Source organism: Onychostruthus taczanowskii, unplaced genomic scaffold, assembly GCF_017590055.1.
Source record: "Onychostruthus taczanowskii isolate IOZ18803 unplaced genomic scaffold, ASM1759005v1 scaffold21, whole genome shotgun sequence".
Taxonomy (NCBI): Eukaryota; Metazoa; Chordata; class Aves; order Passeriformes; family Passeridae; genus Onychostruthus; species Onychostruthus taczanowskii.
Window position 1 is genome coordinate 12890570 of NW_024499351.1, and position 21654 is coordinate 12912223.

Genomic DNA, 21654 nt, shown 5'->3' on the forward strand with positions numbered 1-21654 from the left:
AGTATGTGGCATACAGAATGGGGAAAGAGGGAGTAAATGGGAAAGGACTTAGAAGAAGAGAGAAAAGAGTGGTAGCTAGAGATGTGGGTGGGAAGTGAGGATTAATAGACCAATGGGAACGTGTGAACAGAGGGGATGACTGATGGAATTTTAAGATCTGTTCTGCCATGCATCGCATGTAGTTTGCATATGTAAATAATACAGAGCTTTCTCAGGCTTTATGCTGAGAAAGTCAGGAGCATAGTACAGCTCATACTAGAGGAACTCTGCTGGGTCCCTGTGGTTTCATAGAAGGCTCATAGTGCTGAGTATTGTAATTTAGTCATGTGGCCAAATGGCTACTTTGCTTACACGGCAGACTACATGCCAGTAGTCAGTGGGTACCTACTGAACCTGTTTGTGATGGACCATTATCATTAAAATGATTGCATTCAGTTTTTGGTTTGTACCCATGTTCTCCTCCATAGGACCAAAGAAACAGAAAGAAAGACATCATGGCTTGCAAGCAGTTTGTACCTGTTCTGTTTTTATTGTGCATTGGTTTAAGTGAAGGCAGGGAGGACAGGACAGTGGTGACTTGGCCTCATCTTGTTTGGTTTGGCCTGTGAGTTTGAAGGCAGCATTTTTCCCCTGTAACTAGTTTACTCTGGATGCATCATTAAAGATACACATATCCGTGTGTGTATATATATGACTTTGCCTTGTGATCTGTGTTGATTGGTATTGTCATCATGAGGGTTCAGTTATTGCAACAAAAATGAATGTCTTACACATACAAAGAGCAAACCATATATTACCATGAGTTAAAAAAAAAAAAAAAAAAAAAGAGATTTTGCAGATGGTGTTACTATCTCTGAATTTCAGTGTTTAATAGAGTATTTAACAGAGAATGTGGTTTCTTTCACTGCAGACAGCAACACACACGAGGCAGACAACTTCCCAACATCAATCTAGCAATTAAAATCAGATACAGTTAAAAGTGAAGTCAGAAATCAGCGAACGTGGTAGAAACAGTGGTTTACATGGGATTAAAGCTATCTGGAGAATGAATGGAGAGAAAAACTAGGAAATAAGGGCTTTTTTATTCAGTTAAATCATATCCTCTCCATTACAGGGAATAAAATCTCTTAAGGTCAGACTGAGCTGAGTGCCAGGGGAAATCCCTCATCCCCGCTGCACACCAGGTTTGGGGACAGTGTGCCGCAGGGTAAGTCGCGGAGCAGGAGGCTGGCGAGGGCGCGCTGCTCCCCGCGGTGGTCCGTACCGCAGCCGGGATCCTGCGCCCGCTGCCCGGGGACCCGTGCGGACCCCGCCGCCTCCTGCCGCACCGACCGTGCGGAGAGCGCGACGGAAGCCAAGATTAAACCCCGCCACACCTGGAAGCCTCGGGCGGGTAGCTGCGTGGAAGAGCGTTCCTGTTCCCGAGGCATGTAGGAAAGCGTGTCTCGCCCACGGCGATGGTTTCGGCGGCGGTGAGCGCCCCTCGCTCCCGCCCGCAGCGCCCCCGGGCAGCGCCGGCGGCTCCCGGAGCCGAGCGCTCGGCCGGGCCGGCGCGGGGCCCTTTAAGAGAGCGCAGCACAGTAGCAGGGGCCGGCCCTGCCTCCCGCAGCCCGCAGCGCTGGAGCGGCGCTGGGGAATGGGAAGCAGTTCCTGGTCCGGGTCCGAGAGTTAAAACGTAGCAGCAGCAGCAGCAGCAGCCGCCGCTGCAGCAGGAGCAGCAGCAGCAGCAGCAGCAGCAGGCACCCCAGCTCCGCTCGCTCAGCAGCATCCAGCGCGGGGATCAGCGCTCTGCCTGGCTCCCTGACACGGGATGGACGTTCCTGAGCACTGAGCTCAGCCCCTGTAAAAAGCAAGTAGGAAAATATACATCTGGATGAAATTGGTAAGTCAAACTAGAGTCACATCCTCTTCCTTGGACTGCAGTTTTCCAGTTTCTTAATTTGTAATGTTCTTTGCAAGCTTTTTTTTTTTTTTTCTTTTATTTTTTTTTCCCTTTCTTTTACTTTTAAGCAGAGCAGCTGGGAAAACATGGAGGCAAAATAAAAGTGTAAAAAACTTTGACGATTTGTCAGTGTTTGTGCTCCTGTTTTTGAAATCCTCTTTCCACATAGAAGCTTTGCTGCAGGAGTGAGGAAGGAGAAACCAGCAAGTGCTGTTGTATGTGGGGGGACAGAAAGCTAGTAAGAGTTGTAATTGGCTTTTCCTTAGGACATGATTTAAGATTTCAAAAAAGAAAGAAGGAAATCAACAGAAAAGCCAACAAAACAAACCCCAGCTCTCAAGAAGCTTGAAATGGCTTGTCATTTACTTTTCTGGGGTAAACACAAGTCTCATGTTGAAGTCATAAACGCACTGAGATTTGTACAGCAAGCGGAAGGAGCTTTTAAAAACTGTGCTGTCAGTGTAAATCTGGGTGTCAAAGTATTGCCGGGCAAATGTTGTATATATTTGTTTAAACGTAAGTAACTACATCGTCAGCCCTGGGAGGGCAGAGGCAGGAGATGCCATTCCCCCCGTGGCGGACAGAGGGCGCTGTTGCTGCACCCGGCGTCAGCCTCCCTGGAACGGGGAGCTGGTAAAAATCCAAGAGGAAAATCGAGTGGAGGCGAGATGTTTTAAACTATTAAACCAGCAATTGTTCACAGGAGTGCAAAGCTATAGTACGTAGCATCCACTTGGAGCAGCCAATGTTTTTAATTTTCATTCCCTTAAGTCTTGGGGGTAGTTTTTTTGTTTGATTGTTTTGTACAAGATGATCTGAAATACAAAGAGAAATATATTAGAGCCTGGTTATGACCTTGTTATCTCTTCTGGAGTGTGTTGTGAAGTCATACTGGATCAAGAAGGGAAGGGAAAGTGTGGAATCTCTTGACAGAAATGTTACTTCAGTAGTGGTGTGGAAGATGAGGAAGAGCTGTCACTCAGTGTTGATCAAGTTCTAGGCTGGAATTGGATGTCTGACATGGGAACATATCCTTTGTATCTAGTGCAGATGTACAGCAGAGGTTAGAGTTCTACAAGTGACTAAGACTGTAAACCCTAATGACTGAATGGCATATTGTCAAGTAGTTTGGGAAAGGGGAAGGGTCATGGCCAGGTGTACAGCTTTCCTCATAGAAACCCCAATACTGCTACAAGAGACTGACAGTTGTGCCATATTTCGCCCATATAAACAGAGAGTTAGAAAATGCAGCAATAATCTGTTCACACCTTTGTGTGTGTATACTTGCTTATGTATCACCTGGGGTGTAAAATGTTCTTCTTTGTGGAGTAGGAATTTGAGTTTACTTAAATCAAAGGCTTTAAAGGAATGAAGATATTATTTTAACTAATGCAGCTCGTTTGTCAGTAGAGAAGGACCAGAGCTGTCAATTTCCCCTCTGATCCAAGTTAGAAACTTGATGTTTCTATTGTGACCCAGGGCTTTGCTTGTGCGTTGAACAAGACTCTTCTGTCTGACTGTATTCCTGTTACTTACAAATCACTTGCAGTGGAGTGGAAAGATTTGCAGGTTTTGAGTCCTTAATGTGAGACATGCTGGGCAAAGCAGATTAAAAGAACTGAATGACCATATGGAATGCAGTCATTCTGACTACCAATTATTATGCCTCATTGAAAAGTTTAGAGTTCTACTACTTCTGCTGAACCAGTGGAGTATGTGAAGAGAAGACAACTTTCTTACCTGCAAGAGAGTAAAACACTTATTGTGCTGTGGTGTATCCATGTGATGTTAGTAGTTTTTCAAGAAAAAAACAGTCATTTCTTTGTACTCCTTATGCTTCATTAGACATCCAGGTATGAATGGCCTGTAAAAATGATTTATTGTATTAGAGGAAAGCTTTCCCTCTTCATTTCCTCTCTGAACTAGCAGGCATTAGTCAGGTGTCTGTCTGGCTACTGCCTCAGTAACTTATTGAGGAATCTCCTTCACTTCCCTTCAAGCAGATTGCAAGTTCATTGAGAATGATAGCTCTATCAGACACTCTGAGGCACACTTGAACCTAGCAGATGCTTGCCTTCGTAGGAGGCTAATTTATGCATTCAAATTGCCTCCTCCACCATCACTGATGTCCAGCTAAGCTCTTAAAAGTTGCATCTCCCCACTGTTTGTCTGCATTACGTTTAATATAGTAGCTGTAGTTGTTTGTTTAATTCTCCTAATTGCCTACATTTGAAGTTAAAATCTTTTCTTCACAAATGGAGACGATAGTATGAAGTGCCAGATCTGATTTTTACTGTGTTGTTTGGAAATTCACTTTAATATTAGTTTTATTTGGCTCCCAAGTGGTTTGCTTCAAGTTACTTTGTACCTGGGAGTCAACACTGTAAGTCTGTCTGTGGCTGATGCTGAGGTCATAGAGTTAACTCCAGCAGAGTTCCCAAAACATTAGCTTAATATGACATATGCATGTGATATTTAAAATGTAAAGGAATCCTCCACCTGTATTTATGCTAAATTAAAGAAATGGAGCTTCCTTGAATAGCTTTTCTCATTAGAGATCACTAATCTTTTTACCTGCCAGTCAATACTTAGCATGCTGGCAATGCTATAAATTTTGTGACTGCCATTGGAGCACTTGTCTACTACTTGCTTACACTGACAGTAACTCTGCTAAGTGAGTTTAGCCAGAGCAAGACTCATGATTACTCAACAAATTACTGTCAGCTTGAGATCTAGTATATTTTTTATGTAATTGTTTCACAGACCTTCAGGTTAATTAATCTTTGAGCATCTTATAATAGTTTATTTGGTGAAGCTTAATGCAAAATCCTTTCTCTTAGAATGTTTCCACCTGACAAAGTGCTGGATGTTACCACAGGTTATGAAGGCTTGCTGGTGGTCACACAGCTCTGGTGCATCTGGCCCAGTTCTTTGCTGCAGGTAAAGCCTCTTTCTGCTTTATATAGCAGAGCCAGGATGCCAACTTAAAATCCCAGTTTCATATCAAAGGCTGAATGTGTGGGTAACAGTAACTTGCTCTTTTCTTTTTTATACTGTAGTTTTTTATACTGAACAGTGATAGGCATGGTTTTATGTCTGATTTATTTGTCTGTCTTTACTTCAGTGTTTGGAATGCTGCATTTTCCATTACATGTGGGACAAGTTTATCTCTGTAAGTGGAGACCTCTCAAGATGTTGTCCTGTGCAAGATCAAAACATGTTAACTTGCACAGAATATGAAGGAAAGTAAATAAGATTTAATAGCTCAGAAGGTAGATATGGAAAGGAATTAATGCAGGAATCTGTTCCCCAAAGAATATTTTCAGTGAAGTAGATACCTCTCTGTAGCTAGTCCTGACTATCCCAGGGAGACTATGTCAGATCTGTTAATACTCATGTGGATAAGTATCCTCCAAAGAATTAATTTATTTTCATCTTCACATATGTACATCTGTCATTTTGTGTCTGAGACAACTGATGACTGATATTTTCCTTTTATTACATGTAATTCTCAAGTTCTTTTCTTCTTCACCAGATTCACCAGAATCCTTGAAAACTTAAATCTCTCTTTAATCTTAATCTATTGTTGAGAGTATTTTTTCTTTAATGTAAAAATAATAAACAAGAAGCCTTTAAAAAGTTTTAGGCACTCCACCACTTTAATTTTGCTTTCAAAAACATGGTAGTGACCTAATGTATCATTAAATTATCACATTTAAATACTGCATTGACCTTGCCAGCCAGTAAATCAAGCAATGGCGAAATCCCTTTTGTTCTTTTTGCTACACCCTGAAACCTGTGAAATAATCTTCTGAGCATTTGGCAAAAGTATGTATCAAGTTGGTGTGTTCTGTAGCATGAAATGAGGAAAAGAGGTAGGAATTTTTAGCTTTCTAGGGACCAAATAAGGTTCTGATGAGATTTCTTGCTCCTCCGTTTTCATAAATTCATGGATTGTAAAGGTTCCATATGAGAAGGAAAAACCAAGGTGGCAGATGTCAGTGCTGTTATTTAGCAAGGGCTGCACTTCTCAGTGTCTTCATTGGGAAGAGTAAGTTTTATACTCATGGTGTTTTTTTTACCATCTTTTCAAATGGTCCCTTTGGGGTGAGAATGGTGTGGGGTGTGGCATGGAACTGATTCACAGTGCAGCTTCTGACTTTTGAAATGGAGCAGAGATTAAAAGCAATTCTGAAGTTATCTGCATCACTTTTAGTTTCCTGCTGTCACACACTGTTCCATTTGAAAAATGTGACATGGTGAGAAAGGTGTATGGGCAGAAGGAGCATCAAACAATGAAATCTCTTTTATGCCACGTTGTGTATAATGTAATAATCAGGGCAGCAGGAAGGCTAATGGCGCTCTTTGCTACTGTTCTTCCCAGTTCTTTTCACTTGGGCTTCACTTTTTTTCTCACCTGGGTATTTTGTCATTTAGCCAATGTGATGTGTTGTGCTTGTCCAGCTCTGCAGCCTCTTTCTGGGTGTGTATCAAGATGTACCTATAACTTTACCTACATCTTTTTATTAACTGGCATGACCATATACTTCTGTTTATTTTGAAATCCATAGAAAGTACATGAAGAAACACTATAATTTTATTTCTCCAAGAGAATCTTTTCCAGCAGCTGATGAAATCCAAGCTCATGCCAGATGAAAAGCTCTTGTGTTATCATTTGCAGTTAATTAAAAAAATAAACGTCAAATCCCTTACAGCAGTGGATTTATAAATACTCTGTGCGTTTCTGTGCATGTATGTGCATGCCCACACCAGTGCTTCACTCTCATGTGCCTTTGATAGCACACTGAAATTATCATATACTTTTAGGTTCAGGACTTGATGCAGGGTTACAGAAGTGGATGGAGGAGTTTGTTTGTTTTAGTACATCTTACAGTAGCTGAAACAGACCCAAAATAAAGTAAAAGCTTTAGTGTTTGCCTTAAGATGGCAACATTTTTGTTGTCCTTTTTTTCCTAAGAAAACATGCTGAAGGCTCAATTTTTATCTTTTGGTAGGCAAGCAAAATATTTTTTCTGGCAATTTGATACTTTATTAAAATGAACACTTACTTGATTAAATGTGCCAAATTTGTGTGTGCTAAAAGGCAGGAAGCTGGATTTGCTGAAACAGAAAGGTGCACTGGCAGCTGGGGCTGAACTACCTCTTGGCACCCCATCTGTCTATTAAGTACAGAACCCAGTAAGCTGAAGGATTATTATCTTCAAAATCTTGGACAACTTCACTGGTGAATTAGATTTTTTTTTTTTTTTTTTTTTTTTTTTTTTTTGGTGAAAGCTGTTAAACTGACAGATTTGGAAGACTGCAGTCTCTTTGTTCAGTCATAGAATAAGTGATACCTTTAACCATGGCTGAGTTACCTTCCCCAGTGCTGCTCTCTCCAGTTGTGTGTTTTGGGTCAGTCAGTGGATCATATGCAACATTTAACATTTAGCATATTTCTGTTCAACGTCTTCTTGGTTGTTTTTTGTTTTTTGTTTTTTTTTTTTTTGTTTTTTTTTTTTTTTAAATTTTTGTCCAGCATTGTCAGATTCCTGACAATGAGCTGACTATTTAGACTTTGAGATGTCTTCTTCTTGAATCTCGTTAGGTTTTGCCGACAGAAGTCCTCGTGCATCTTTTGGTTTCAAGTGACAAATTTGCTTACTTATCAGGACAGCCTTGATCAATTCATTTCACATGAGCAGTAATCAAATGGGAATGGTTTTTGGTCATCATCCAGAATAGATTCAGCCTAGTGACCCAGTAGAAGGACATATTGTATTCCATTACAAGCCCTGTGAATCATTCAATCTCCCAACTGGATGTGGTTTTTCAGTGCTCCACTTGTGTTATACAAGCCTGATGTTTTTAAGCTCTGCGTTCTTTTCCTGATTCAGAGGCCCTTTGGAAAGTTTCATGAGGGCATTTGTATTAAGCTCATCCAGAAATCAAAGTCTCTGAACTGCAGATGGTTTCTTTCAGGGTGGGACAGAGGGACTGTGTGTGACAGTGGCACAGGGTTTGTTGTAATACCTGCAATGATATGTAGTAACTGTAGTGTAGACTAAACCTTTTGGCAGAATATTTTAAAAAGAGATACTGTTTTTAAATATTATGCAAACTTTATATTTTTTATGTTTGTATATATGTCTGCTTCCCCTTTTCCCTGAGATTTAAACAATGACTGTCTTTTAATCATATTCTCTAGGAAAAAATTAAATTTCTGTATATGGAGAACTTGATCATAAAAGTATATATTTATACTGGAAGCTGTTTTTCACTCTTTGTGCTAGTTATTTTTTAATGGCAAACTACTCAGGTTATAGAGTGAAACTTGGCCAGGTAGTTCCAGCTTCCTGTTTCTTTTTCACTTCCTTAACAGTTCTTTCATCGTCTAATACTATAAGGATTTTGGTTGGAAGCCCTTCAGGGATTTATTTATATTGAAAAACCTTTTCTTTTTTCCTATTTTTTTTTTCCACTTAACAAAATACCCAAGAACAAACAAGGACTTCTAGTGATGTTAGGTTTTAAGCAATAATGTTATGCTTTTGCCAATCATCCAGTGTCATGTTTAAGGTGGTTGACTTGTAGGTGAAATTAAAATGGAAAAATGGAAACATACTCTAGACAAGCTGTTTTTCCCCGCTTTCGTTTACCTTTTCAATGTAACTTAATTAGGTGGAGGGAATGAAACTCCTACAGTGCTTCAATTTTGAGCACAATAGGGAGGACAAGAAAGTGGCTGTGAAAGTTTGGGGACTTATGCTCATGCTTGCTGCTTTGACTTCATGTCCTGAGGCTCAGTCAATCAAAATAGCTCGGAGAGAAATTTTCAGTTTCTCAGCTTGAGAACAAAATGACATGAATAGTCAGGTATCTAATGTGCAAAATTCTTTAGGAAAATACAGCATCTCGTACCTCAAATATTTACACTCTCTTGGAAGTCTTGTCTGTCATCTTTACTCAGTGATTAACAGAAATCTTTTCATATTTCAGAAGAATTTGCTAATCTGCACAGGGTGCTGTAAGGTGTTTTAATAAAAAAACCCTCATTTTTAATGATCTTGCGTGTTTTGACATGATTTCTTTGGGAAACAGAGCAAAGATCAACAGGAGTACTGGCAATATGGCTGTTTTTCCAGTTCAGCCTTTAAGTTATGGCTTATACTTTTCCTTCCTTTTTTTTCCTTCCATGCTTAATTTGCAAACCTTTTTGACACCAAAAATCTGCTAGACGAACAGGGGAACAGTGCAACATTCTCAGCCCTCAGAATTTCTTGTGGGACAGCAGTGCCAGGGAGTTGGTGGGTTACCAAATACTTAAAGGGACTCTGCTTCTGAGGACCACTTTGAATGGGACATGAATGAAAAGATAGCAGAACAAACCAACACCACCAAAAGAAAAAGAACTTCTGCATTAAACATTTCTGTTCTCTGCTTTTTTTTTTTTTTTTTAAATGTAAGAGATCAGATATGGTAAACAGTGTTGAAGTGTGTGGACAGGGTTAGATAGCTACTGCTGTACAACAGTATGTAATAAATGATTGTATTTAAGAGTATGTGTGTTGATGAATAATGGATACACGCAGATATGAGAGTGATTGTTACTTTGTAGTTGTACAGTTTGAAAGGCTGGAGGTGGATTTGATTCTACACATGGCTGCATGTGTGGAAGGGATATACATGAAGTTATCATGCTACTGGCTTTATTGAGCCCCTTATCCCAGTGTCTGAAACTGTGATTTGTTATGCTGTGATATGATCCAAAATAGAACCACAACTCACTGTAGCGGGTTCTTTCAATCCCCTGGGAATGTTTGTCTGGCTTAAATGCATGAAACTCAAGTGTGTAATACAGAGCTGCAGCTTATCATGAAACCGAAATGTGTAATATTGTGCTGCAGCTTATAGATCAACACTGACTCCATTTGTGGGAATGAATGAATACCTCATGTTTCATGTGCTACAGGAGGGTTCACAGATGATTTCTTGTGTTACAGTGCTATATTTTTCATGTTTTTTCAGCTTCATGTGTTTAGCATTTTCTTGTGTATAGAATAGGGCCGTATTATCCTGGGCTTTTCAATATAGAAATAAAATGTAATTTCTCCCTGCTGACTCTTTTTAATGCTTTCAGGGACTTCTTTCCAGCAAAACTTTGGTCAAGTCTGAAAAAGACAGGTGATCATTTCTATACCCATCCACACATTTCTCAGCTATGAAACTTCTTTGTTTCACTTTAATTCTTCCTGCATTATTTTCTTTGTTAATTTTCTCACTTGTTTACTTCTTTTTACAGTTCCTTTGACAGCTTTAACCCCTGCATGCAGGTCAGTGAAGATAACTTCTAACAATGTAGTCAACTGATTGCATGGGAGGTGGGAGGGTTCACCTCCGTCCTGCTCCTTGCAGGTGATCATAGATGTCATGGAACTTTAATCTTTTTCCTTTATTACCCAAATTTTTACCTGAAAATACATAAGTACATACAGATGAATAAATGTCACTCAAACAAACTTCCATAAAATTACTTAATAAAGAAAGCAGACTCACCCTTATTCTAGCTGCCCTGCCAATATTCCACTTTTAATGTACCTTATCTCTAGTTTTTATCTATCCTGTCTTGGCTCAGTAGAGGATGACGTGTGCAAGACTGAAAGAGACCTCCTGAGTCACGGAGTACACCATTTTTGTAATTGCAGGAAATTATGTTGCAGGATTTTCTTAGTTAATTATCAATCTCTGTCTCAAATGGCATTTGCTCCTGTTGTTTCCTATTGGGAAGCCATTCAAGAACCTCACTCCTCTGGTGTTTATAAATCTGCTTCTAATTTCCAAACTAAATTTGTTCATAACCCGTTCGTGCCCATTTGGTTTTATGCCAACAGGGCGTTCTAATAGTTGTTCCCTTTTCTTACAATCCCCTGTGATCTAAGAGGATTCTTGTATTTCTCTCCTTCTGTTTTTCCCTAAGAGGGAAGATAATTAAAATTGTGCATCTCTTTGTTATGTTCTTCATTATCAGTGTCATTGTATCTTGGTTTGATAAATCCTTTACACTTGAGAGCTTTTTAGCCTTTTCAGACAGCTCTTGGACAGAAGCAGAAAAAGGTGATTCTTTGCATTTTCCAAGGCAGACTGTATGTGTAACATTTCATTACCTCGGAGTCCAGGAGGGTGAGATGGGAAGAGGGGGAAAGTGGCCTGCATGTTTTTGCCTCTTTAAAAAGCTTTTACTGCGGACTTTGTGAAGAATGATTTAGGTTTGAGGATCTGGTGCCTGGGATAGGCAAAGACACTGATCCAGTTCTTTTCATCCAGTCCAGCTCTCCCATTATTCTATAAAAACCTGCTTGAAATGAGCAGCTGATAAAACTTCTGGAAGGGATGCAGCTCACAAATTAGTTTTTGAGGGCAACTTTCCAGCTGTTTCCTCAGAAGGAATGAGGCAAGCAGCTCCCAGAGCCCCAGAAAAATGCCTGGGATCTTTGTTCTTCAGAGTGCATGGAGAGTCCCTGAGAAGAACTGAGAGGCCGGAGGCTGATGGAGAGATGAAGCCAAAGGCCTGCAGTGGGAACCTCCTGCTGTCAGAATCCCACGCTAAGCTGCACTTGAGGGCGGGCATGGAGGGGAAAGAGAAAGCTGAGTAAGGTTTGCTGTGACCTCAGTATATTCCCATGCAGATTCCCTCTCTGGGCAGTCCTTGGTGGCATCATTTACAAGATTCTTCAAATGTCCTTAAACTCAGTAGAAAAAACACAGTCCATTCAGCATGCTGCTCTATACTATCCTTACCATGATGCTACTGATCTTAAAGCAATATGATTTAGGATGAATGTCTCTTACAAGACAGCTTTTTATTTAGAAGAGTGTATCAAAACCAGGATTTTTGGCAGAGAAGTACCAGTCTCAGGCAAGATGTCTGAAGTTTACTGGGAAATTTTGGTGCAGCAGGACAAAAGACTGAGAGGAGAGGAAGCCAAAGCAAAAGGTCTGGCTCCTGTATCACAGTACGTGGTAGATAGTAGGTAGGCAGAGCAGATGGTGTGAGAGTAGTGGGATTTCTGTTCAGATCTATCATCTTAAGGAGACTATAGTGCTTGAGAGCTCTTTTGAAGTTGTTTGTATTTTTCTCTGTATGTTGCGTTTTTCTTCTTTGATTACCAAAGACATTTTTTCATTGGCATTTTTTCATTAATTTTTCCAAGAGCAAGTTTTCAAATATACCTTCTTCTATTGTCTCCGCTGCTTCTGTAGCTAAGAGGGATGCACACACAGCTTGCTGTATCCTGCACTCCTTGTATTGGCCCAGTGCTGCGATTTTACCAAGTAAGATAAATTTGGAGTCCTCCTGTGTAGGCACACAGTTTGTGGTAATTGGGAGTGGGGCTGTGGCCAAGCCTCATCCCCAGTGGGCACAGCTGTGAAAAGCAGGTGAGCAGCATTGAAGGTAATGAGCCATGGAGTGCCCAGGTGCACTGAGCAATCACCAAAGGGAACAGAGGGCGCACAGGTGCAGTGCATGAACATGAGGGGTATAAAAGTTTGGGCTGAAGAACAAGAAGGGCAGATACTTGAAGTCTTCTGATGTGGTATGGTGTTACTTTGTATGGGTGAATGTTAAAGCCTTCTGAAATTGTATGGTGATACTCTGTGTATTGTGGCCATCTTAGCTGTGACATATGATGCGACACTCCTGGAATTAAACTCCTGAGACTGGTGTGAAAGAATATTTTGGACTTGTTTTCTGATCGCTAATTCAAAATTACTGTTCTTCTTCTCCAACAGATTTATTTAAACAGTTTTAGTAATTCAGCACGTGAGGAACTTATGCTTTGATGACCATAATTAGATACATTTAAGATTGACTTTGATTGCATTCAAAGAAGCAGAACCAATGTCTTTCTTTTCTCTTCCATCCTAATGAACTTCAGCAGGAAGACTGTCAACTTACAGGTGAAGAATGTATCTAATCAGTGCCAGCATAGAGTAGAGCTAGCTGGAGATGACCTGTGCCTTTTTCAGAACACAGCATACCCTTTTGTTGTACAAAAAGGCTCGTAGTTGCTAATTGGTGCTTTGTTAGTTTATAAATAGGAATGGTAATGATTGGCCTTTATGTAAGAAATTAGTCTGGTTGAAGGTCTTTCAGTATTTTAGCTCATATACCCTTACGCTTTGATTGCATTTTGTGATAGTCTCCCAAGATGAAGTGACATTAATTGTACTATAAATACACCTCTATTCTCTCATTGGAGATATGTGACAGAACTGGGAGAGGATGCTGGACTATGGTCCCTATGTTATCCAGGTATTTCTCCCATGGAGGTAAGACAAGTTTTGCACAGCTCCTGTGGCTCAATTCAGGAGGCGCAGTGAGGGTTCTGAGCCCTATGCGCAGGCAATAGATGCTGAAGGAGTTCTCAGGACACTAAAGAAGAGAAGGGTGATTATGTTGTTGATGCTTGGTCAATACGTGCAAGGACTGAGGATGCTGAATTTCAGCCATACACCAAAATGTGGCTTCCAGAGGACTCTAATAAAATATTAGTGTACAGTCCCTCACTGTTCTCTTTTTGGCTCCTCACTTGTCGTGCAGAAACAGAGGAAGAGAGTCATGAGTCTGAGTTCTGCTGGTAATTCTTGTTAGAGCTCTTTGGTTAGGATTAGTTGTACTTTCTTAGTCCGTAATCCTGGGGAGAAGGTTCATACAGGACAGACAGAGCCAGAAATAAATATGCTTTTAAAAGGCCATATAATGTCCATTAGACATTAGAAGGAAACAAATGGCTGCATTCAGTTTATAGAAATGACAAAATATTTTGCTATTACCTTCCACCTGTCAACACTCTCCTGGTAAATGTGATACTGAATACATTTAACAGGTTCAAACTCTGAGGGCCTGATGATGAACATTCCTGCTGTCTTTTCTTTAATTTCTTAGTAAATGTATACATTTGTGATACAGTGAGTGTACTGTGCATGGTGCTGTAAGCCTTGCTTGCAAATGCAGCTCAGTTGTTTGTCTAAATCTTGCAGTTGCCATCCAGTCATAGGGCCAAAGCAAATGACCAGAACAATCAATTTCCAGTGGATTATTCTGAGGAAGAAACAGACTGGGCACTGAACTCTTCTCTGGTGACTAGTGACAGGACCTGAGGGAATGGCATAAGCTGTGTCAAGGGAGGTTTAGGTTAGATATTAGGACAAGGTTCTTCACCTGGAGGGTGGCTGAGGACTGGAACAATTCCCAGGGAATTGTCCACAGCACCAAGCCTGACAGAGTTCCAGAAGCATTTGGACAACACTCTCAGGCATATAGTGTGACTCTTGGGGTGTCCTGTGCAAGGCCAGGAGTTGGTGGGTCCTTTCCAACTCAGGATATTATATGAATTCAAGAAAAGATGTGTGAAAGCTTTAGCTTTCAGTATGTGAGCAGTGTAAGCATAGGGCACCGGTAATGCTGCTGAGAGTCTCTTTTGAAAAATAATGCAATAGCTTTGCTGTGATATGAGGAAGAATGCGTAGCATGATCTTAGTAGAAAATAAATGCTTTTTAATTAAAGAGGTCCTCATATAATGAAAGCATTCTGTTGTGTTTATTTATTTTTTTTTTTACCATCTAGCACTTCATATATTACCTGGATGTAGCCTGAACAACAACCTGATAGTTTGTTTTAAAAAAAGCCAGCATCTCCATTTATCAAATCAAGATATAGTGCTTTAAATTGAAAAGCTAGTTAAATTGTCAAGAGAGTATTATGAAGGTTTCATTACTAAAGAGGCTTTCAGTTACAATAATGTTTTTAGTAGCACTTTTTTTTAGACTAGTTTGGGGATGTTTTGGCTCGCTGGTATTAGCAACCTGAGATTTCATTTCCAGGTGATTTTTGTCCTGGTGTTTAGTAGGAAAAATTTTAATTCTGAGTAAGGACCTTCTGCTAAATGTTTTTGTTCATGCCCTTTTTATTATCTTTCCCCATTGTGTGTTTGAGATATATTCATGGGAGCTTTGTGCACAGCTGACTGCTTGGTCATTTCTGATATGCTTCCTGGTGACAACACCAAAGGCATTTAACGTTTGTAAAAGGCTGGGTTGCCCTTGACATATGGACACCAGCCAATGCCAAGTACGGAGTCAGAATGGCCACACCTGTTATCAGGTATGGAAGTGAGAAAAATCTTGTGGTAGATCTTATGCACGACTATATTTAATGTGTGCTGTATAAAGACTATGCTTCTGAAACTTAACTGAATTTCATAGTTACTTGGGAAATAGACTGGATCTTTTTATGGTGGCTAAGTAGGGTTGGCTGTCAAACAAAGCTGACCCAAACCTGGTTCTACTGGTATGGTTTAGAGCTTTGTTCAGACTATTTGTTATGCAAGACAGAAGTTTCGCTGTTTCAAAATTACCTCCTTGATCAATTACATGAATATATGCTGCAGTGACCCTGGCTGCAGGCCAAGTGCCCACCACATCTGCTCTGTCACTCTCCTCAGCTGGCCATGGGAGAGAAAATATAATGAAAGGCTTGTGGGTTGAGATAAAGTCAGGGACAGATTACTCACCAATTACCATCATGGACAAAGCTGACTCAACTTAGAGAAATTAGCTTAATTATTACAAATCAAATCAGAGTAGGATAATGAGAAATAAAACCAAACCTTAAAAATACCTTCCTCCCATCTCTCTCTTCTTGAACTGTACTCCAAGTTTCTCTACTTTCTGCCTTCAAGCAGAACAGGCTGATATTCATCGCACGTTGTCTCTTGTTCCTTCCTCCTTAGGGGAAGGACTGTTCACTCTTTATCCCCCACTCCCATGTGGGGTCTCACACATGGGAGACAATTCTCCATGGACTTCTCCAGTGTGGGATGCTGTTCTTTGTGAACTGCTCCAGCATGGGTCCTTTGTGGGGTCATAGATCCCGCCAGCAAACTGTTCCAGTGTGTGCTTTTCTCTCCATGGGCCTATAGGTCCTGCCAGGATCCTCTTCCAGCATGGGCTTCCTGTGGGGTCACAGTCTCCTCTGTACAACCACCTGCTGTGGCATAGGGTCTTCTACAGGCTGCAGGCAGATATTTACTCCACCGTGAACCTCTGTGGGCTGCAGGTGGATCTCTGTTTTCCTGTGGACTACACTGCCATGGGCTACAGAGGCACAGCTGCCTCACCACGGTCTGCACCACAAGTTGCAGGGGAATCTCTGATCCTACATCTGAATCACTTCTACCCGTACTGCCTTTGTTGTCTTCATAGCTGTTTCTTGTGCATATCCTCATTCCAGCTGAAGTTGCTGTTTCAGAATTTTTATTCTCCAGTATATTATCCAAGAGTCACAACCAACATGGCTGATGGGCTCGGCCTTGGTCAGCACTGGGTCTGACTTGTAGCCAGCTGGCATTGGCTCTGTCAGACACAGAGGAAGCTTCTGGCACCTCCTGTGAGAAGCTGCTGCTGTCCTGACACACCCCTACCAGTGCTATGCAAACCCAATAAGGTCTAACATTCAGACCTTGTTTTTGCTTGAACATATTTGTACAAGGAGCCTTCCTCTTGCTAGATGTGCTTCATGTAGAAGACAGAGATGAGGAATATATGTTGACAGAGCTGTTAGTTTATGAAAATGGCTTTAACCTGGTCACTATTCTGATTCTTCTTGTGATGTAGGAATATTGGTTTTCTGGAAATGAACTTGTCATTTCAAGACTGCAGATGGGTACAATTTCCTTAATTGAGTTTTCTCAAGCAGCATGTAGTTTTGCCTCTGATCTTCTTTTGCTCATTACCAAGTCTTAATTTGTAGAGTGTTTCCTTTTTAAGTGGTTTTAAATGAAGGTCAGCTTTCCTGAGGCAGGCTTCAGTGACACTTTCTGGGCACTGTTTACTGGGTCTTTTCTTTATCAGCGCTAAATATGCCCTCCCCAACCTGTCTGAACACAGTCTAGTTCCGGTTCTATAACCAGAGAAGTGAATATTGATGACACTTTACTCTTTTTTAAAAAGAAGTAAATATCTCTAAGTGACATCTATGGACCCAACCTAAAAACTTTCTTATCCCAATTCCTTTGAACAACCCAAAAGCAGGTCTTCTTTCTTCTCTCATTTTTAACTTCAAACATCATTATAATTTAATTAGGAAACTGTTTTCTTATGCAGACAGAGATAATGATGAGTAACTGATGGTGCTCCAGTCTAGCTTTCCAATGGAACTTGCAGAAGAAACTATGCATTGCTGCTCTCTTTAGTTATTCTTCAAGAGAATGGCAGAAGGCCTTGGGACTCTTGCCTTGCTGATTTTATATTTGGCTTTGGGATAAGGTAGGAGGCAATATAGTTCACTGGTAGGTCAGAGGATGGGTTACTTTGATTTCTGGTTCATTAAGTATAGCTTTTGGGTTTGTTGGTGTGGTATGGAAATAGCAGTATGTGATTCTGAAGACTGACTTGCTGCCCAGCATTGAATCATCTGTCTCTTCTGGGTGGGATCCAGACCTCATCAGAGTTGGTGTCTGCACTCTTACTTTGGCTTCTCATTCTGTCACAGTCCATGTGATTGATTTCTATATAATGATCTTTTCGGGGCTAACTTTTTATCATATTTGCCCTGTGTGTTGCAGATGCATGTGGCATTTTCCAAAAATTGACAGTGTGTTATCTCTGAGTTGCTTCTTTACCTCCTTGGAAAAGTTAGTAGCCTTAAACTGGTTGACTCCACTGAATTAGGGAGTTTTTAGCATGAAAGAAATACAATACAGCAATAAAAGTGGTGAATTAGTTTGAAAGCTCCCTTTCTAATTAAAACAGATGAAATTAATCTCTCACATTCTTTTGTGTGAATGTAAGATTCTTTGTTTAGGTTAGATTTAAATTGTTCCATGAAAAACTTTCACTCCTTCTCACTTTTATCTTGGGTGGTTGCACATGCACATACACACGGGCTCTGGACAGTTCATGCGCAATTACCTCACCTCTTCAAATCATGCTGTACAGCAATGTTTTTCTCCTACCTTTTTCTTACGTATCAACTGTCAACTTAGCTATAACTTAGGTATCTGAGTTGTCCAAAATGAAAATTTAGGGTACTTAAAATATACTCCTTGGTTTTTGATACATTTTATCCAAAAAATCAGAAAAGCTTCCATAAATCCCAGATGTCTCAATGTTATTTTTTCCTCCTTCACTTTTTTTTTTTTTTTTTTTTTTTTTTTTTTTTTTTTTTTTTTTTTTTTACATCTGTCACATTGATGGAATTGGTGCATGGAGTATATAGAAGTGACCTAGGCAGACTTTTCACATCTTTGTTGTCTTCACATATTCCCATGGGCTTAAGTTTCATTTTGAAGGATCTTCGCCATCTCTGTTGCTTCCAAAAATCGTGAACTGAATGTTTCCCTTGTCATGTTACAGATATTGTCTTGCCTCTGATATTTTTGTATTGAGCTACCCTCCGCTGAAGCTTCACAGGCATCAGATTCCTTGCCAAGTAGTGAGAGAAGGGTTTTTGAGAGCTCTGGCACTCAATAGTACCACAGCCTTTCTAGATTACAGGGCCTGGCTGAATTTTACAGCCTTAAAATTCATATTCATCTCCTGTAGTTTTCTTCCCATGGACTGTTATCTCATGAGTTCCATATTTATCTGGGTCTGAATGACTGTCTGTCATTGCCTCATGGTTTTTCTTCCATCTCATTCTTTACTTTCAGCTGTCTGTTCTTTTCAGGGGCTGTCTTTCTGCTGAACTTGAACAGCTACTGGTTTTGCTTATCCATGTTTAATGTTCTGATTGGGACCTCTTGAAATATTTGTCCTCCCAGAATTTTTGGCTCTGGTTACTCTTCCATTATCACCTTTCTTCCTTTTCTTCTGCATTTGACATTTTTCCCAGATTATGCTTATCTCTGTGCATTCAGGCCTTCTATCTCAAACCTTCCATGCAGAGGAATAGCATAAATGGTATAGATTTGCCAGAAGTTTATTCTTCCCCAGGAAGAAAATAACCCTTCACATGTCACATTTTGAGACAATCTAAGACAGTCTGTGATAAAATAGCTGAGAAAGATCACTGCTTTCCTGTCCTACTTTACAGAACATCATTTGAGTGGATGAATTTACAAAGCTTGATGTTTTAAACAGGTACTTGCTCTAGAGAACATCATCAAAACATAAACAGTAAGCTTACTCTCAGCCAGTAAGTTTTAATCCTGAAGTACTTATAAACAAGTAGTTCTTTTGGTGATGTGCCATGTCTCTGTGAAATGATATTTCTGTGCAGAGGCAACACCAGTTGATTCTGTGCCGTGACAGGTATGGTACTGAATGCCTTTTATTCTCCTTTTCTTCTGTCTCTAACTATTAGTATGCATGTTACCTGATGCTGAAATGAAGTTATGGAAAGTAATATCAATTTAACAGTGTGGTGTTTTGGCACCACGGTTTAGGACGGGAAATGCAGGATGCACACAGACAGATGTGAGCTAACTTTAGTCTGGAGAGCTTAGAGATCGGTGGCAGCAAACCTGTGGTGTCTTGAGCTTAAAAACGTGTTTGCCTCCCTTATAAGTAACCTGACTTCTAAGCAGGTTTAGCTTTTACAAGAGGCTCTGCTGTGATCCCTCAGTGCTGTTTTACCCAAGTAACCTAAAGTAGAGATAGAAGGCCATGACTTAATGCAGCACAATCAGACCTTTTGCTAAAGCTAGAAATAACCATAGTTTGTCATATGTGAAGTGGATTTAAAAATGTCTCACTCTCTTATGTCTGTTTTCATATTTCCTTATTTTTCCTCTGCAGGAAAAGTCCCTTGTTCTTCCTATACCTCAGCTCCTCTGTGTGCACCTCTTTGTAACTTGAAGTTTCAGAGATGTGATGGTCTATGGCCACGTGTGTCACAACCCCTTTGCAATAGCCTCATTAGCCTTCACCAACACCGACCCCTTCGTCTAATGACTTCAACTGTCTCTGCTTCTTTTTGGACAGAGCAGGAAATGCATGGAGGAGAGTTGGAAGTTAGTCTCTAGAGACTGGCAGAGTGAAGGGATGTTCTGTGTAAACTTCAGTGGTCTGAAGACTTAAAGACTGGAAAGCAGAAGATGACAAACCCAGTCTGTTCACTTGGGTCCAGATGTGCAATAAAAAATCATAGTAATGTAAATACTCTTGTACTGCAAGCAGAGAATCCAAAATCAATAGTGGTGAAGCTGAAAAAGCATGGATATGAACACAGATGTAAATCCCCAACCAGTCCTGTTGTCACTGAGAAGTGTCTTTGCTGTTACCACTGGACATATGATACATTGAAATTTTAACAATGGTACAAAATTGACTGCATGTGGTTTTTTGGCAATCTCGGTCCACATAGGTACTTATTCAGGAAGTAGAATCTACTATGCACTCAGCTGGATGTTAAACCTCGCATGGTATAACCAAATGCTTGGTTTAGGTTATAGACTCATGAAAAAGCCCAGGTTGAAAGGGACCTTTTATGGAAAAGGAAGCCTAGATGACATTATCTACCTCTCTGTCCAGTTGCATCTTGAAAACCTCCAGTAATGGGGTCTCTAGCATATCCCTGTGGAGGTTGTTTCTGTGATTGACTGTTCTCACTGTAAAAAAAAAAAAAAAAAAAGGTTCTATATAATTCTTCTATCAAGATTAACAGTTTTTTGTTTGTATTTAATGGCTGATTCTGATAAACTTTAAGGATAATCCTGTGCATATTTTCCTTTTCCTTTCCTAAAGACTCCTTTCACCTTTACCAAACTATTGGATACAGTTTTCCTCCCTTCTCTCTCATCCTATTTCCCTCTGCTTCCAGTTGTAGCAAAAATCATGAATGGCATGTAACTGAACCGAGGGAAAGTGGACCAGTTTCGCAGTGCACATTTATTTTCTTTAAACAGTAAAGGATACTTCTGGAACTGGATGGTCTGAAAACTTTCCTTTGATCCTGGCACCTGGTGCCCCTCTGCAGGACATTAAATTTTTGGATATTTTGTTGTGTTGTTTGCCTATGATCCTTGGAATGCTTAAGAGTAACAGTGAAAATTTTGACCATCAACTTTGTTATGCTTCTAAACACAAAGGTCTTAAGAAAAAGTACAACTTTACACTTTTCACAGTAAGAACATACTTTTTTTTTTTTTTTTTTTTTAAATATGGCTTTCATATCTTCTCCACTGAAGCGGTTCCAAAGCTGTCATCCTCTGTAGAAGTGACATAGAAGTGATGGCATGGCAGAGAGGCAGGAATTAAAAATAGCATGATCCAGGAATCATTTGTCTTCTTCTGTGGTGTCTGAGCTTGGAAAAATTATCCAAATTACTTGCAGTCTGCAGGCTTCAGAATAAAAGGGACTTGTGCTCTTTAAACTGAGCTTTGCTTAGAGACAAAGCAAATGAAAGTGCTGCTTGTGTGACTGAGACCAATGCAGTAGGTTGGAAAATTTGATAAAACTGTTCTTCTGTTTGGACTTGCTCTCAATCCCTTGATAAAGTGTTCTTTTCCTCTTGGTACCTGTGGTTAAATGTATATAGGAAAGAATATACGTCCTCAATTTTGCACTTTGATCTAAACATTTTGGTGTCCTTTTAACCCTGCTAGTAAATCAGGAGTTTACAACAGCAGGTCTGCAAGATTGGCATAGATATTATTTGATGCATTTTATTTCTCAGTGTTTTAAGCAATGCATAGTGTTTCTTTTTGC

General features: G+C 40.2%; 1 protein-coding gene across 3 annotated transcripts in view; it reads left to right on the forward strand.

Annotated features, from left to right (window-relative positions):
- DAAM2 (dishevelled associated activator of morphogenesis 2) overlaps positions 1 to 21654 on the forward strand; it is a 202651-nt gene that overhangs the window by 25321 nt on the left and 155676 nt on the right. For 2 of the 3 annotated variants that reach the window (XM_041404352.1, XM_041404354.1), the window contains exon 1: positions 1722 to 1882. The exons of the other annotated variant lie outside the window; for it this stretch is intronic. The gene's annotated coding sequence lies outside the window, so the exon portion shown is untranslated. Of the gene's footprint in view, positions 1 to 1721; positions 1883 to 21654 lie in introns of those variants that run through there. 3 annotated transcript variants of the gene reach the window in all.